General features: G+C 39.5%; 1 long non-coding RNA gene across 1 annotated transcript; it reads right to left on the bottom strand.

Annotated features, from left to right (window-relative positions):
* Positions 1 to 207: 207 nt before the first annotated feature.
* On the bottom strand, positions 208 to 17120 carry LOC130547556 (uncharacterized). The gene is made up of 3 exons (XR_008961895.1): positions 16884 to 17120; positions 11126 to 11242; positions 208 to 302 (listed from the first exon to the last, which is right to left on the bottom strand). It is a non-coding gene; the product is annotated as an uncharacterized LOC130547556 (long non-coding RNA).
* Between the last annotated feature and the right edge of the window lie 1313 nt (positions 17121 to 18433).

Below are 18433 nucleotides of genomic sequence, written 5' to 3'. Positions count from 1 at the left end.
TGGTGGTTTTAATATTTGTAAGATTTTTAGTACCATATCCTTGAACACAGATGTAGCTTTACAGATGAAAATGTTGACCAGTGTTGCATGTTGCTTACTGTTTCTCTCTTCCATCTTATTCTTCCTCCTCTTCATCAGACACATGAGACATGGCCAAGGTGTGGCTTTGCACCTTGAGAAGTTCAAAAGCAAGAGATGTTTTCCATTTCCTTTCCAAAGTCCACAAACCCAACTTTTTCAAACCCAGGTTTCTGATTTGTGCAGGGCTCTTGGGAACGACAGCAGTGGAAAGGAACGCGAGTCTGTGTAAAGGAAAGGTAAGAAGGGACAGAGAGAGAGAAAGAGCAATGAGAAGAGAGATAGAAAGAGAGAGAGTACTAAAACATGGAACTCTCTCTTTTTCATACACACACACAAAAACACAAAAAGACAGGCAGGCTGGAGCTTCAAAGCTTTAGCTTCTCTCTTTCCTTCCTCTGGTGTGGAATTTCAATGCAGTATTTCATTTTTCATTGGGGGGTTGGGGAGGGCAAGGAGGTTGGGGGCAGGAGGTGTGTGTATTCTCTCAATGATCCACTTCTGTCCCACTGCGGACTCTCTTATAGTGGTGATGCGCTGAGATATACACCAATAACAACAGTCACAATGAAAACATGTCACCAATGCGTGTGGTCTATTAGGGAAGATTATATTTAGAATTCAAAATTCAGATTTATAGGCATTACGATAACAGGTTTTGCTTGCAGTTAGACAACATAAGTACAACATAAATGTACTAGGTTCAAGGGTTAAGAAACTTGTGTGGAAGTTTTTTATATTGTATGGTAGTTTTATAAAATTAAACCATATATTTTAACTTAGCTCATTTCTAGTTATATCTGAACCATATAGCATATGACGACTTCTACGTTGTAAAAAATATCAACTCATCTTTTTTATTTTTGTTTTAGTTGTATGGACTCAAATCAAATAGATTGGACAAATTAACTGGATCAAACAGTAAATGAAGTTTAGTTGACTATAATAAATTACAGTGTATCTACTGTAAATTATGACCAATACAATTATATTGATATGAATGTTTTTTGTATTTAATAAAAAAATTCTAAAGATGTAGGTTTAAATTTGTATTTTTGTGGACAGATTTAAATTGTGTATAAGCTTTTTACCTTGTATTATAAGTACAAATTAAATGTATGACATTTTATTGGCTGTTATTTTATAATGGAGCTAATAATAAAGAGTGAGTAAGTGTTTTAAAACTTTTGTCTGGTGGTGTATATTTTTAACCCTCCAGAATGAGCCCCAAATCCCAGACTCTTATACTCATTTTTCTATTATTATTATTATTATTTATATATTATTGTTTTATTGCAGAATGTTTTCATCTCCATCACCCTGTTGGAGATGGGCTGTACACCCCTCGGAGCGACCATTATTTTATCTAACACACTTGAACGTCTGCAGAATCCACAAGCCTTAGAGGGTAAGTGGTGCCTCTAGTGGCGCATCAAGAAGGTGGGAGAAGGAGCAGAGGTTAATGCTCAGGGGTACCGCAGCTATCTCGACCTCTTCCTGAGGTGCTGCCCACGAGAACGTGTCAGCGAGTTCTGCTCAACCTGCCTGTGATAAGAAAAGGTCAATCTGCTACCATCATCCCAAGGCCCCGGGCCCAGTGAAAATACCAGACAGACAAACCAGACAGCCTCAACATAAGGTATCACTCTTTGTCAAGGTCCCGGGCCGGTGGGCACCACATTGAAAGACATCAAACCAAGAAATAAGGTCTGATCATATTACACTTTGATATGCAAAATTACTTTTGACAGACAGGATATGATGTCACTCTTTTAAAAAAATGAATAATAAATCACAAGTAACAAATACTAGCATATTAAAAACGTTCCATAAACGCACCATCTACTCTCCCATAACACCTTGGAGCTTTGAAGTTTCTCTTCTTTGTATTTGAGCCATAAGGTTAATCTGTGACATTTACATCTTCTGTTGGTCAAATGTTTTTTCACCGTGCGAATCCACAGGGCAAAGATTGCCACGCGCAAACTTTTATCCGCAGCTTTGTTGCGCTACAGGTTTTCCCGAATGTTCCTTCGATGACGTGCCTTTTTTCCTCCTCAAAGCGCACATCCCGGACAGGCTTCTTTCCGAACCCCCACCCCGCCAACCATCTCGCTCTGTTATTCCTGATTAGCTGTAAACGAGCAAATATTTTCCCAGTGTTCGGCAGGTTAGATCCCCATTTAATTAAACTGGCTCATTATGTCGCTCTCTGATTAGTGGAGGGGAATCAATTATTCAATTCGCAAACATGGGCCGCAGGAGCTCGAGGTGCACAAAGAGCTGCTCATTTAATTCCAAGGACACTAATTAGCTACAAAGCAAAGCTGCAACTTTCTGCCTCTCTCCTCGCCGATCCCCCCCTCCACCCCCTTTCTGCAATTACTGTGTACGCCAAGTATAAACCAGACGAAACGTAAGATAGAACAGCAGTGTGTGATGGGAACGTGGAAAAGGAGGCATTGGGTGGGGCGGGATAATTTGTTTCTTATTTGGCAGGATTCGCGTCTTGTTAGCGGGGTCGGGATGTTGCGGCGGTTTTATTTGCTGATATGTAGATGGGGGGAAGAGCTAAGCATCCAGGAAACGACCCGAGGGATTTCCAGCGGCTTGGAGCTCAAAGGCTGCCACTTTTGTTCTCGGCAATCAAACGACGGGCAATTATCCGAATTATTGACAGCAGATTTCTCATTTCAACTGCAAATTAAGGCTATCAATAAAGCTTTCTGATGCAAAAGTGACTAATTAACCGACGGAGCGGAGCTCTGAAGCCACGCTATAAAAAAACTCCAGTCGGCGGCACGTAGTGGAAACACAGGGGAACTAATTAGTTTAATTATCAAAACAGCTAATTAAAATTACACAGTTGCCTAATTAGTTCTGTGCTTCTTGCTGTCTCTCTTTCCCTCTGTCTGTTTTTCCTCTCTGCCCTCTTACTCTTTAATTGACAGGTTGAAGTTAAATATAAAACAGGAGAAGAGAGAGCGCGAGAGAGAGAGGTTGTTAATGAAAACGGAGGCGTGTGGTGAGGTAAAGAGAGTTTAACTGAATATCTGCTGATGTTCAAGCTTGATCCTCAAGCGGCAGCTGTCTGGCGTGAGGAAACAAATGACTTTCGCTCAGGCGATTCCAAAATTGTTCGCGCTAATGTCTCCTCAATGTATGCAACTGAAAATTTGCTGTCTTCTCTTCTTGGTCTTGGTTTCATTCACTTCTTTAAAGTAAACATAAAGAACAATTAGATCTTATATTTGACTTGCTCAAATACGTTCCTTGTCTTAGTGTGCATGATTTATCAGCACGCCAGAAATGTTTGCCTTCATATTGTTTCATCAAAAATAACTGGCTCCGCCTATTAAATGATTTTTTAATTTGTTGAAATCATCAAGCCTTCTAATTTGTCAACCCCTCCCTTTTACCTGTCATACAGAGACAGCTTTTTATAACCTCAAAAAATCCCGACTGCAAATCCCTCCTTATATTTTTTACAGTTTGCTGTTTTATAGTTTTTGCCATTTAATGTTGAAAAGGAATACGGTGAAAGTTAAAGGTTAAAGGTGGGAAAAGCTATTTCCCTGTTTCTTCTTTCTTTGAATTGAACTTGGGTTTAAAACAATATCGCAGATAAATATACAATGATGGATGTGAAAGTTTGCAATACAATACTGAAGATGAAGTGGATTTTACTTATAGATAAATGCTCTTAGCTCCTAATGCAACAATATAACACTGCTGTCCTTCTGAAACCTCGTATCTCCATGTTTTGTCATTTTTATTTTTTGTCATTAATCATTAATAGTTACCCTTTATACAAATATATAACCAATAAAAAGCATTAAACATGCTTGTCAGCTTTCACAACATGGCATTTAATCATTTAAAAAGTTTGGTGTTTTTCTATTTCCTGAAAAACAGCGAATTTGGACAAAATAAGTTTAAGAAGGACAGCTACGATAAGTTGAGTTAGTGGCCAGTACAGTAACAAATTGATCTTGAAAATAAAAGGAAGGCAGGGGCAAAAAGTGTAACCATTAAATAGGACTGTGAAAATAGACATGTTAAGGATCTAGAACCAGGTTAAACATTTCTTTTTTGTATAAACTGTCTTTGTGTAAGCGATCGGCCCATGCAAATGGGCCAGAGGCCCGCCCTTCCACCTGGCCCCTTTTGGCCATACCGGTATTTTTAGTAGCGCTAATCAGGCAGCTTATTATTTCTCCAGTTCACAGAAACTTTGAACTCCAGACTCCCCCTGCCTAAAAGATTCATGAAGACCGGGGCACCGGGGGACCTGCTTAAGTTTGCAATGGGGTCAGAGATCGCAGTTATCCCTTCGGCAAGTGCAGAAAAACAAATTGCATATGTTAAGGGCATGAGCGTCTGGTACGTACCGGGTTCTTCGATTCACCATTTCTTTTCCCAGTGTCCACCTCGAGCAAGGTTTTAGACTTTAGCATTTACAAAGCTAACAATGCAGTTCGGTAAATAATGACAATAGGTCAGTCTGGCAGTCGTGAGATAAATTGTGGGGGATTGAGCTATTATGTTGGCCCGCATCTGCTGTTGGCATCTCTGATCAGCTATTGGTTATACGGTCGTGTGAGTGAGTTGTCATTCGGTCCTAATGAAATGGAATGGTGAAGACCAGTGACATGGAAAAGGAGTCGTTACAGGGCTAAACTGGAGGATAAAGTCATTATTCACTCACCCATTTACTCGGTTCATAGTAACTCCATTTGTCAAGCACCACAGCTCAGAAATCAAATATGGTGCTAGATGACAGGCATGACGTCATTGACATTTGACCATAAGACACATTGACACCATCTGATGATGCCACTGGTGATGACATCACTGATGATGTCACTGACATCCAACCACAAGGAGTGTCAGAAAATTGACACTTTTGATATGAATGTATCAAATTGTATTTCATTTAAAAATCTCATAATTCAGGAACTACCTTTGTGGTGTTTATTTATTATACTTTTTTAAATTTGACAGACATGATCACTGAAATATACTGGAAAATATATATAGGCCTAAAAAACAAATATGAACATTTAATTTTGATCACAAAACAAAAAACAGCTTAAAGGTTTGAAGTGACCTCTGGGTGAGTCGACGTAATTTTTATTTTGTGGTGAACTGTGCCTTTAATAATTAAGTTACTTCTCATTTTCTCTCTTTTTGTATACTTATGTTAACACTTGTAAACCAGGTTACATTATTCGTAACCGTGAGAGCGTATGAAACATTCTCCAAAGTGAAGGCTTGTGTATAAAATGCAATCTCCGCTCTGCCGGTGGGGAAGACGCATGTAGATTGCAGGGTGAATTGCCTGCAAAGCTGCTGTCCGATTTGAATTGTCAATGCGTCCCTGTTCCATTTGACTCACAGGAAGAGCACTTTGGCTCGGATAGCGCAAAGACAGATTCCATCAGGTCCTTATCTGTTACAACCTGCATTGCTTGCAATTGGATTCAATAGCATCCAATAATGGTGTTATTTTTTTAAACATTAGGATAGCTGAGATTTTGCACTGGTCAGCAGTGGGGTGTGTAGCGATGAAAAAGGGATATATAGGGAACCTTATTCTACCTTGTTTTCCACCTCCTGCCGTCCAGTGCCATGAATAGTGTATTATTCTGATCATTTTTCTGACTTTCAGGAGGAAAAAGTAATTTTATCTCGTAAAGGACATATTTTTTTCCGGCCTGCCTGTCCCCAGAGTGGTGTGTATTGTGCTCGGATGAAGAAATCCCATCACTGCATTGATACATCACAAAAGCCAGCCGCAATCATCGTCTGAAGGATCCTCTGAGACCAATTTAGGCCCCTAAGACTTTGACCATAACATTTAAATCAGCAAAACTGAGTAATATAGTGGTGGCTATGATAGTTCTGAATACAATTATTGCACCCTCAACATGGCAGAATCCATTAAAATATCCATATAACTGATATCAATGTTGGACCAATTTTTCTATAATTTCTTCGCTCTGAAATAATTGGACTAGATCTCATTTTAAGGCCATGGGAGAAATTTGATGGGACTCATTTGCAATAAGGGTGTCCTTTCTTTCTTTAAACAAGACATTAATTAAGTGAGAGACGTTTTCCAAAGATAGGTCTGCCTTACACATTTTTTGACAGATTTAAAGGGCCAGCACACCCAAAAATGAAAACTAATATCATTTACCTCATGTCATTCCAAACCTGTCTTTCTCACATGAAAGCTAAAAAGAGTCATTAAGGAGAATGATCGAGCTGCTATTTTCCATAAAGTGAATGGTGACCGCCTCTAGTCCCCATTCACTTCCATTGTATAGGAAAATAAATCTTAAATGTTCAATATTTGACTATGAATTCTACTTTTCCTGTATTATTTTACACAAAAGAGAGTTAAATGGGGTTGTAATGACATCAGGGTGAGTGAACAATGACAACATTTTGATTTGATGCCATGAACTTTCCCTTAAAGAGAGAATTCACAGCAAATTGAAAATACTGTCAACATTTGCTCTCACTTTAGCCATTTCAAACCTGTATAGCTTTCTTTCTTCTGCAGAACACAAAAGAAGCTATTTTGAAAAATGTTGGTAACAGAACAACTACAGTGAGTATAAATGACAGAATTTTCATTTTTGGGTGAACTCCCTTAAAAATGGCTATTTGAAAATCTGACGTTTTGAGATTCCCACTACAAAAATGTGAGTAGCTGGTCCTGTTGCACATAAAACGGAATTCCCATGTGAGCTTGTAATATGAAGTTCTCCAAACATATCATTATGAGGGTTACGAGTCAGCGGTACTATTCCCAGTTTCATAGCGATTTAAAGAACGATAAAAGCGAATCTCAATTTGCCTTCATGTTAAAAGTTCAAGTCAAACCTATTTCTCCTTTGCCTGAACCGCACTCCATTTTTTCCTGTAGAACCGAGCGTGTTGGTATCAAGTCAAACAATGTGTGCATCTGTTCAAAGAGTGAGAATAGGATGAGTGAAACCTTTAAGAAAAGGCTTTTTTTGATTGCTTCAGTCGCAGCCGCCGTCTCTTGGAAGAGAGCTGTCGCAAACTCCATCTTATTTACATTTTCTTTCCCCCACACACTTACGCTGCACCGTTCCAGAAAAGCAAAGAGAAGGAAGCAGCCCAAAAAAGAAAGACTGTTTTTCAATGCCAAGGTGCCACGGCCTCCTTTTAAGCCGTAAATGTTCTGACGAAGGAGAAGAGAAGCCGATAATGAGAACTGAACTGCTTTCCAAACCGCCCGTATTGTTTTAATTGTTCGAGCCACATAACGGAAGAGAAGAGAGAAAGTGAGCAAGAGAATTCTCGGAGTCGCAGCGCCAAAAAAAAAGAACAAACCTGCCTTTTTCCAATGTGTTAGAGCAATTATGTGCAAACCCTGTAATTATGCATATCTTTTTGAAACATATAAAGCTGTATGGAAATGAGTCTGGGCCGATTTAACTTCGCGCACCGCACCCCCCACCGGCTGCGCATTGTTTGATAGTTCAGACAGTTTTGGGGAAGTAATGGGACTTTAAGTCGAGGTTGTGTGCGAACGCGAGTGCGGGCGTGTTGAGCTAAAAGGGGAAGCTTTAGGTCGTTTATTGCGGGGAACGGCGAGAAAAAGATACTAAACACACCCCGTCTCGCAATCCCTTCTGTGATGCTTACCATCACACTCGCGTCTTTCCCTCTCTCTTCGCGTGCAAGGTCCCACCCTTAATTAAGTCTGCTGGGGTTTAAAAGTGAAGAATCCTGTTTCAAGACCATCTCAGCATATTTAGAGGACTGCGTGTATGCATAGTAATCAGGCCATCCTCTGGCATTTGGGTGCAGATCTTAATTTCACACCGATTACACCCCCCACACTTGTTTTTGTTGCGATTTTCGAAAAAGATGCGACGCGCGAGAGAACGCGACGGCGATTGTTCCCAGCTGTGGGTGAGAATGTCTCTACTCAGCACCTCTGTTTCGTGCAATTACCATCCGTTAATCCTCTCAGAGAGAAATTCAATTACTTTTATCAAGGTTATTTCATACACGATAGACGGTAGTGATGCAAACCCTAATACGGGTGCGATAAAAGCGGGTGTTTTGTGTCTGTGCGCTGTTTGTAGGAGAATAATAGAGCTGCGCTTGCTCTTCCAGTAGAATGGTCTTCCAAGTAGCAGGACAATGCGACTCGTAACACTTCTATGAGCAACCAAGATTGGGGACATTATTCCGGTTCACCGGGAGCTAAGCACCTGTTACCGCTCTTCAGCGCACAACCTAAACTGACATTTAAAATGTTCATTTTCAACATTGATAACATGGCATTGGCAGGCCTTCAAGCCAAACCGATGATGGCTCTTTAAATGCCTGCAAAGTGGCGAGATTAAAATCAAATAGGTGATTTTTTTCCATCTTACACTCCCTGTTCAGCCTTCCATATTTTTTCTGCTTGACTTATCTGCATTTGTTCCCCTAAAATCTCCTTTAGACAACCACAGTGGTGGAACCTGGGTACCCCGCACCCCCCAAACAATTACCTCAGATGGATTTTTTTCTGGAGTGAAGCCGGATAATTGTGTAATTATCCGAGTGAAATGGGAAGTGTAATGTGTTAAAGTGGGATTTTTTAAGCCATGTTGTGGAGAGGAGGTGTATGGTGAGGTCCACCGGTCAGCGATGAACACGCTCAACCAACTTGATGAATAAAGAGACAAGACTTTAGATTTTCGTCTGAAGAGGAAGACCCAGAAAGGGAATGTTTGTTCTTGGGAAAAGATTTAAAGATCCATTAGGCACAAAAAAGCTCATATGAATCCAGTTTGACTGGTAACAAATGCAAATAAAAATTTTGACACCTGTTTTGTTTTTGCTGAACAATGAACTGCTGATGTCCAGATTCAAGCTCTACATATCGAGTTATATCCGCAACTACGAGGGTAACACCACATTAGATTAAACTACTTACCCTCGTAGTTGTGGATATAACTCGATATGTAGAGCTTGAATCCTTTGTCCCGCTTGCTTGTTGGAGCAGGGGACCAGGCATCAATGATGCGGTGTACATCGTTAACGCTTAATTTTGACAGATCTTGAAGACATCTTGTAAACATATTTTGCGCGTTGCGAGAGCAAACTGGAAACTGACATCCCGACTTCTGGCGACAGCGGAAGTTCGTCGCTATGCTTGTGCACAGGGTGTATTGTAGAAGCCAGTGACTTCCTACCCTGATGAAAAATTCAAACAAAAGAACCCTGGCCAAAGCACAATAAAAAAATTGTAACTGGAATTGTATTGGTTTTAATGGATTGGTTTTATGTGTCTATTGGTATGTGATGGATTCTATTGATGGGATATTATCTGGCAGATGCAAACCAATAGAACACCATTAAACACTTTTAGAATAATGTATGTGTGTATAATATAATGGTTTTAATGGAGAAAGCTTGGTTCATAGTGGTATTTTAATGGAACATCTATGGGCTTTTATCAGCAGGCAGTCATTTTTATAGTGTGGTGCCTTGTAAGAATACTAATAAAAAGTGTGAGATCATGTCTAAGACAAAGATGACGAATATGGCTTATTATGACTAATTATATTTAGATAATCCTCTTAAATGTGTTGTCATTAATGTGACTTATTTATTGATTTTTAAAACAAATGGAACCAGCTTTTAATACCTGAAGTTCTAGAACTGAAATAGTAGAATTCCTACTAAAAACTCCAAGAATTCCAAGGTGGTCTATTCCCAGCTAATAAGCGCATTATTGCATTGACCCTTCCCATTCACACATGGTTTCTGTGAAAGCCGACTATAAACACCAACTTGTGAAAATGGGGGTTTGGAGGGAAGAACCGAAACAGCATGATGAAAATTCAGGGAAAAGGGAACATAAGATATGTTGTCCGCTTGAGCGGTTGTTAGGAAATAAATTGCTTTTGAAAGTAGAAATGTTTACCTCAATTGAGAGACGTTTTATGCTCTTGACAGGAAATTATTTTGCAGCTTCTCTCGCGGTTGCTCTTTCCAATGGCCATGTTTTCTTAACCTTACAAAATAACTTGGCCTCTACATTCACCTTGAGTATAAACACTTATTCTGTGTTTTGAGGCCTCTCTCTACGGGTACCTTAACTAATTTCTTTCTTCTGCGGAGGAACTGCCGAGACAGAATGGAGGGAAAAGAGGCGTGCTGCTATTCTGACTGCTTCCCATATTTGGCCTTTGTGTCTAGTATGTTCCAAGGGGGAGAAAGTAAATCGAAAGTAGAATTGCACTGACAGTCAGACAAGAGACAGTTCTCGCTCTTTAAATTTGTATTAAAATGATGCGCCTTGTTCCCGCAACGTTCCAGTCGTTGTTAGCAAACAAGTTGTTGGAACTGTACCAGTAAAATTTGTTTATGGCTGTTAATGTTGGGGAAGTGTAGCCATTGTTGGGTTCCCAGCCAATTTATAACTTATCACTTCAGTTTAATTGAGTTTGTGGCAGAGCTTAGGGGACAGACGGAGGACGTCTGAGCAAATAAGGTGGAATCTAAAGATAGATCAGAACGGCACATTGTTGCTTTTCTACTATAGTCTGCTACTCTAATGATTCATTTTGATGGAACCCATTTTCACCTAAAAGAGTTTTGGGGCACGGACTTAACAAACAGGCTGTAACAATGGTTACAGAATAACAAGTTCAACTTTAAGCCACTAAATAAGAGACTGGCAAACACATAGACCTCTCTGTATAAATGTATGGAAGTACACAGTATGTGCACAATTATGATTAGATGGTTTAGTTTGTACATCATGTACATCTGTACCTACTGCATATAAAATCAACAAAAATCTGATTGGCTGGCTTTACATCTTTCATTATCATCACTTTGATCTTTAAACTGTGTGTGTTGCACTGTAGTGTAGATTGATGTCCTCTGACATTGACACTGGCCTTGGGTCTGGATCTCCAACCAGCTCTTATCAGAAGCCTGTGAGCCACACATCCAGCCTCCCTGACAAACCTGCCCCTGCCCGATTATTGCTCCTTACCCAGGACTCCTTAACTGATGGCTAGTGTCCACAGTCTGCAGGGCCGAAGGGAGAAACCACTGAACCGACTGATACAGCAGACAGCGTGATACTGTTGGACAACTTCTTGGTGTAATGCTAAAAGAAAGACAAAAATTTGGAATTGGTAAGTTAAATAATGAAGTTAAGTAAAATGCCGATAACTTTTGAATTGTCTTGAAAATTGACTTAAAACTAACTTTTATACAGATTCATACTGAAATTAAGTATTGGGTGCAATGAATTGTTGATGCTGCCTTAAATTTTTATGTCCAATCAACTTGGTTTTGCAAGTCATATTAACTTACTGTTTCAAGTTTTGGCCACTGGCGAGTTTAAATAACTTGAAATTTTGTTTATATAACTCAATTTTTAATAAGTTGAAATGTAACTTATTTTAATGTGTTGAAGTAATGTGAAAAAAAGTTGAAATGAATGGTAACGGCACGTTTACTGAACTTAAAAATTTGAGGCAGCAAAAAAATATTACAATGTACATTAGTGCACGTTAATTAGCTGGTGATATACAATATAACACCACTTTCCTATATAACACCTTTTAACATCACTGAATGTTTCAGTGTATTTCATTCTTTGTGCAGTTCTCACAGACTCAAACCACTGCGAGTAGCTCGGTGAAATACACCTGATACTGCTTTACCTACAAGTCTACCTGATACCATTTTTTTGTTATTTAACTTCATGTTTATCGAAGTACACAACAAACTATGTATCCATCAAACGAGTTAATGCTTTATGGATTAAATTGGAATTTTACATAAATTTGAAATTTCCCTCTTTCCAGACTGATGGCACAACAACGGCATGTTGGGAACCTCTCATCCACAAACACACAGGTAAACAAAAACTCAATGACACTTGAAGCAAAAGGCACCGCGTACAGTTGACCTCACTGGGTACCGACTGTAGCACTTCCCGTGTAAAACTGAGCCGTGCAAGTGAAAACACATACTAAATTAAGCAAAGAGCTTTTACTACTGATGGTACTAATGAGTTGAATGTGAACATTTTGTTCTCTCTCAATACTAAAAGTAAATGTTAGAAATGTGAACTTAGTCCTATCTAAATATCAAACTGCATTGATCATTTCCCACATAATGCAGAGGCTGGTGCAGCGTGAGGTCTTAATCTGATGTTTTGAAAAAATAAATGTATGAAACGTTTGAGATTGTAACCATGGACTTGTGTTGTCAAGCTCTAGTAAATGCTGTCATTTTTTTGTTGTTCAAAATTCCACTTTTTACCTATATTTAAAAGTCGTGGATTTAGCCATTTATAAAGAAAATACTGTGTTAAACAACAAATGTCTCATACAGACCCCACCGGGTTTTACTGAGACATTACAGTACGTTAAGTATGATGAATGGTATCGCAACGTTTGAAACAAGATTTCCAACTTTAAAACTTGGAAATTTAGATTAATGCCATCGCAATAAAAAAGCAACATCCGCTTGACAACATCACCAATAATCCTGATTGAATAGTCATGATGACTGTCACAAACGCTCCGCTTGTCTGATCAAGTAACCGCGTTCCAACTAACGACGACAAGCGCGTGAAAAAAGAATTGACGATAGCTAATTAGCAAATCCATAATGTTTCCCTCCTTTTAAGCATCTCCCTGGAGGCTGTTTTGAATCATTATGCAAATGATGTTGTCAAATGTCAATTAGTGCAGGAAGAAACTCTCAAGATTTATGATTTTCAAGAGTACTTTTGCACGGGGAAAGTTCTCCCACTAGTCATCCAGGGAAATGAAATTTGAGCTATATGTGTGGGAAGAGCGCACGAGTGTCTCGTGCACGGAGTGAAGCAAAACCTTCATTTGTAGGCGAAGAGCAAGGGAACGTTTAAGTGGTCCACTCAGGGAGCGCACCAAACAGACCTTTGACACGCGGGGCAGGCGATTGTTGTGTGCTAACATCATTGCTCCCAATTGTTTCAACTAGCTGGGGTTTCAACACAAGGACTCTACACTTGGACAGGTTTTCAGCGTTTAAATTCAGTGCATTTGCTGTAATTAATGTCACAGACAAAAGATCCTTTTTTCGAAATGGCATAATTATGAGCAAGGACATAAACACATCAGAAGAGCTTCTGTTTGACAGATGAAGGACCCTCTTAAAGTTTTTTTCAATCTTTCTTTTTTTCGCAATGCATTTAATTGGCACGACAAGAGTTTTGCTTCCAAACCTATTCACAACCGTGGGTGAAGGGCATATCTTAGTAGCGCTGCAATTACCCGATAAATCAAGCAATAAAAGACAATGTCACTTGTCAATTAGATTTTATAATTGAATGATTATTGGACAAAGACCCAAGGTAGGGCGATTATGGCAGTGGTTCTCCAGATGTCAGAAAGCAATTGAAACGAATTACACAACTCTACAATGACTCACACGATTAGCTGGCGATAATGCAGGGCTCCATTTACTTTGTTTAGCAAACCTTCATTCTCATTCTCTTCTGTGTTTCTCTCTCTCTCCGCTCGTTCTCGGTTTCATAGCGCAAGGCTTCAAGGTTTAGAGGTTTGATGACTGCATCCTTTAATTAACCGGGGTTGTTTGTTTGTGCCCAGTACACAAGTTACAGGCTACATTATTATTAAAGAAAATCCAATTAAAATCTTTTTTTAATAAAACATGCATGGCCTGTGCATTTTATAGTTGCTTAAAGGCTAACAAAAAGGCCCAAAGTATGTAGACACCGGTTTGCAGTATTATTTATTTCAGCTACACACCTTACTAAAAGATGCATAAAAGTATTGTCGTGAAATCATTGACACACATTTGCTATACTAAATGGGGCACGTAATGCCCATGTGCACAAAGTGAGGTCTTAAAAGAAAAGGTTTGGTTGGGTCAGCAGTGACTCCGCACCTAAACTCCATTTGGGATGAATGGTGAGCCATGCATACAGTATATACATACTGTACATATTGTGACGACATCTGAGGTCGATCAGTTAAATTTCCTTAAATGATTTATCTTATAGATCCCATTAATTGAGAGGCGTTTTGAGATGATCTCAGAAGTACGGGGCCTGCCATGAAGGTTTGCTTTTTCAAAACCCAATTAGGGATCACATCAGTTGTTAGGTGAATTATTTATTCATTATCCAGAGGTACATTTAATGGGCCAAACTCATTTAGATGCTCATTATCAATCTTGGCAACAGATGATATTATCCAGACGTTTTGATCTTGCTGAAGCGCCTCTGTGTACAGAATGAAGGTGGAGCTTTGTGAAAAAACCAACAACGTGCCAAATCCTGCCTTTGATGAAACTTTGAGGAACGGCCTCGTGCAGAGAACAGAGTCAGATGGTAAAGTTTTATTGGGATCCCACTATAGTAGATGTCCATTGTCCACCTCAGCCCACAACCAATACTGAGGCCAGACAAGTATGATAGTTGTCAAATCCATTTGAGTGTCCAAAAAAGTCAGAATCAACATGGCTGCACCTAATCTTCATCATTCAGACCGCATGTGCCAAGTTGTTGCAATGTTAAATATGAAATAATTGTTTGTTTGATCATTATAATGGGCGAAAAGTGTGTGTTGGGTCCAGGATTTGAACCCTGGTGCTTTTCACGCTTAATTTTCATTTCGTAATTAATCATTTGCTCATGTTTTATTAATAATCTCTTTTCTAAATGCTAATGCAAAAACATTTTCTATTATAGGTAGTTGTTGCATATTTTATATTTTCTTTATATCTTCCCCACAGAACGAAGATGCATTATTGACAGCAGTCAACAAGCAATTTTCCAACTTTTTACACCGGAAAGGAAAGTTTGAATTGGAGTCAAGAGGGGATTTTGAATGGCAGCATATGCTGAAGATCAAGGTAGGAATTAATAAGATCATGCTGTGTATGTGTTAAATCTAGAGGGACAGAAAGTCTACGTTAACCGTGCCCCATTTTGATATGAAATATAAGAACAGAATGAATACATAAATGAGGGTTTGGGTTGAACTTCATGGGTAATTTATTGGTATTTTTTATTTTTTATTTGCTCGATATGCATAACAAGGCATTGCAATTTTGGCTCTCACTCACACAGATGCTGTTAAAAGTTTTACATGCAAGTAAAATGGTTAAAAAAAATATGATCCCAAAGTAGGGTAGCGATATTTTTGTAAAACTTTTGTGATGCATCCGTGGTGGTGTTTCTTCCAACACAAATAAGAATCATAATTGTCTAATAATTGCCGAAAACGTATGATGTTCTATTGTAATTGTAATAGTTTATATTGTAATTGATTCCTCCTATACGTCTAGTCTTTATAACCATCCAATATTGGATAGTCTTCATCCAGATTGGAGTAACATGTGCTGATAAAACATGCGTAGAAAGACAAGGAATGTGTATTAAGTAAATGGGGTCAGATTTCATTTTATGTCGGGTTTAATGTCATTGGACATCACAGTAATGGCATCCAAATCCCTATCCTTCTTTTTCAGAGGTTTTCCTTAATTGTCATTCTGAATAACTGTTGGTGAAAGCGTGTCTATGAGATGAATAATACCAACCAAGCTATCCAATTATCCCAAACTAGATCTTTCTGATTGCACATTCATTGAAATACTTTAAAAGATAGCTAGATCCCCTCTATTTCTCCTTTCCATCCGGTACGTGCTGCTAGTGAGCTCTATCAAGTGGTATAAATCTTTAATTTTAGAGATCAGCATTAATGGCCGAAACAGCGTAAGATCTCCTCTCCTGCCTTTCATCCTCTCCGTTGGTGGAATTCCGGAGGGGGCTGCGCTCAATCGTTTGCTCCCCTAAGTACACAAAATTAGCTGCTTATCTGTTGATCTTCGTACATGATCCCTATGAAATCCTTTCTGTGTGTCCACGGCTGCCGCCTTCACGAGAGCCCAGGAACCTCCTTGGTCTCGCTTGTTCTCTCTCTCGCTCGGTTTCTTGTCCCGCAGAGGGGAAACTAGGCCTAATTAAATTGCTCTCAAAGACAAAGAGAGCCTGGCTTCTACCTCTTATGCCTTCCGTGTCACTTCCAAGGGCTTTGGGCAGACCTTAAGCTCCAGTCTTTCACCAGGCTGCTTGGAGGGATTTAGCAAAAATTGAATTGTCATTCACGTCCTCTTAGCATACAGCAGCAGACCAGTGGCTAAAAAAAGTGTGCACACCCATTAAAGGACATGATAAAAAGATAAGGAAAATTGCTCCGTGCTGATTTAAAGGAGTAGTTCACCTTCAAAATGAAAATTGTGTCATTATTTACTCACCCTCTTGTTATTTCAAACCTGTATGACTTTCTTTCTTCCGCAGAAGAAAAGCTGCATTTTCTAATGAAAGTGAATGGTGACTTCGACTATCAGTGCCCAACATTGTGCCTATAACATCTTCTTTTGTTCTCCACAGAAAAAAAATTGCAAGGTTTTTCAAGGGTAAGAAAATAAGTACACGATTTTCATTTTTTGATTATTGTTTAACACTATATATAAAGTTTCATATAAGCTATACCTTTAAAACGTTGCCAGTTCTAGATTCTTCACAGCCGCATGTCCCCATCCACAAACCGCCCCTTAATCGTGCCAATGTGCTGTATTTGGCCGTGTTAATGAGCACAGGCTCTGAAATTAGGCCTGCCTCTGACTCTTAATATCGTCTGCGAGATCCTCCGAGTGACTAGAACCCTTGTTAGCGCTCCCTGCTTGCTATTGATTGTACTAGGCCACTAGGGGCTCGCTACCTGCAGTTGACTTTGTACTTCTCCAGGAGTTGTAAGGGTCTGCCGAACAACAGGGACCACGCACATCTCAAACAAGGTCTATGAAAAGCCTATCAATTAGGCTTTGAAGGTCAAGCAAACTCTCTCTGTGACTCCTTTAACGGTTCTCGCTCACCCTCCCCCGGCTGGACTTCCTCATCTCGAGCTGGCAGTATCTTCAATGCTCGCTCGCTCACTCTCTCGCTTGCATCTCTCCAAAATACATCTGAAGATCCCATTCAATTAAATATCTCTGAGCTCCAGCTGCTACCTAAGTGAAAGGTCAACCAAGTCTAGGAGGCTAAAAGAAAAAGGCTTGGCTTCTTCAGAAAGCTTCCCCCCCCATCCCCTTCACAACCCAACAAAGCCTCCCCCAAGCCCGGGCTCTCTCTTAATGATTCCCACTGGTCAATCCCTAACTAGCAATGACAGTTCACCCCAGAAGCACCGCTGTGGACGGGAGCCAATCGATCAGTTGGGGGAAAAAAATACACATAATGATAACCCGCAGACATAATGTCAAGCCCTGTGCTGTCCCAATTGGTTGACATTCAGGTGGATAGAGGGGAGGGCCGAGTGGCGAAACATCAAAAGAGAGGTGCAGCGTTGTGCGCCTCCACACAGAGTGAGGTCTGTTAACCCCTCTCTTGCGTGACCTCTAATTACCCGAGATGTGGCCTGAGGGTGTGTAAACACGGTTACCAGACATCAATATTTGTATCTTCTTACAAGGACTGTAATACAGCTATAAGGGTTTATGCAACTTGTTTTGGTTTACAACCCATTTTTAAGCTTCCAAATAGTGCTGTAGTACTTAAGAGCGGTCTTGTTTTTTTAATCTATTTTTTTGGATGGAATTGGTCTTGTCTCGGTCTCAACTGTCTTTGGTCTCAGTCTTGTCTTGGTCTCAGACTTAGTGGTCTTGGGAGTTCATTTCAAGACCACAACTGTGGGAATTACACTGAATTGCTGGTGCATTGTCTGATTGATGTGTTAACATTATTAATGGCTGTTAAACCTCTGGCTTTAAAAGCAATCACTGACTTATTTACTACTTTACTTACATTTGTTACTATTGTGCTGGTAAGAGATCAATAGGCGATTGTCCTAAAGGAAATCTGTTAAGAAAACTAATACAAAGGCCCACATTATCCAAGATGTGATTGCAAAAAATGAACTTGTATGAGATCTTGTTTATTTATATTATAACATCTGACGTGATCTGAAAATGTGACAATGATTTTATACAATCATTCAATAAACCACAAGTTAATACGCGACTTAAATTTTAGACACAATTAGGCTTGATAATTTTGGCTAGTCCCAAATAAATCTAGAACGAACTTTTGTGCATTTATGAGCAACACACAGCTATTTTGCTACTGAATAGATAAAAACGCTTAGAACGCATGATTTTGCAATTATGACTTTTTAGTTGAATGATGAATTTCAGGAGTGCTGGTCTTGGTCTTGGTCGACACCCCTTGGTCTCGGTCTGGGTTTATGTGGTCTTGACTACAACACTACTTCCA

Source organism: Triplophysa rosa, linkage group LG24 (genome assembly GCF_024868665.1).
Source record: "Triplophysa rosa linkage group LG24, Trosa_1v2, whole genome shotgun sequence".
Taxonomy (NCBI): Eukaryota; Metazoa; Chordata; class Actinopteri; order Cypriniformes; family Nemacheilidae; genus Triplophysa; species Triplophysa rosa.
The sequence above is the reverse complement of the archived record's forward strand: the minus strand, read 5'-3'. Positions and strand labels throughout refer to the sequence as shown.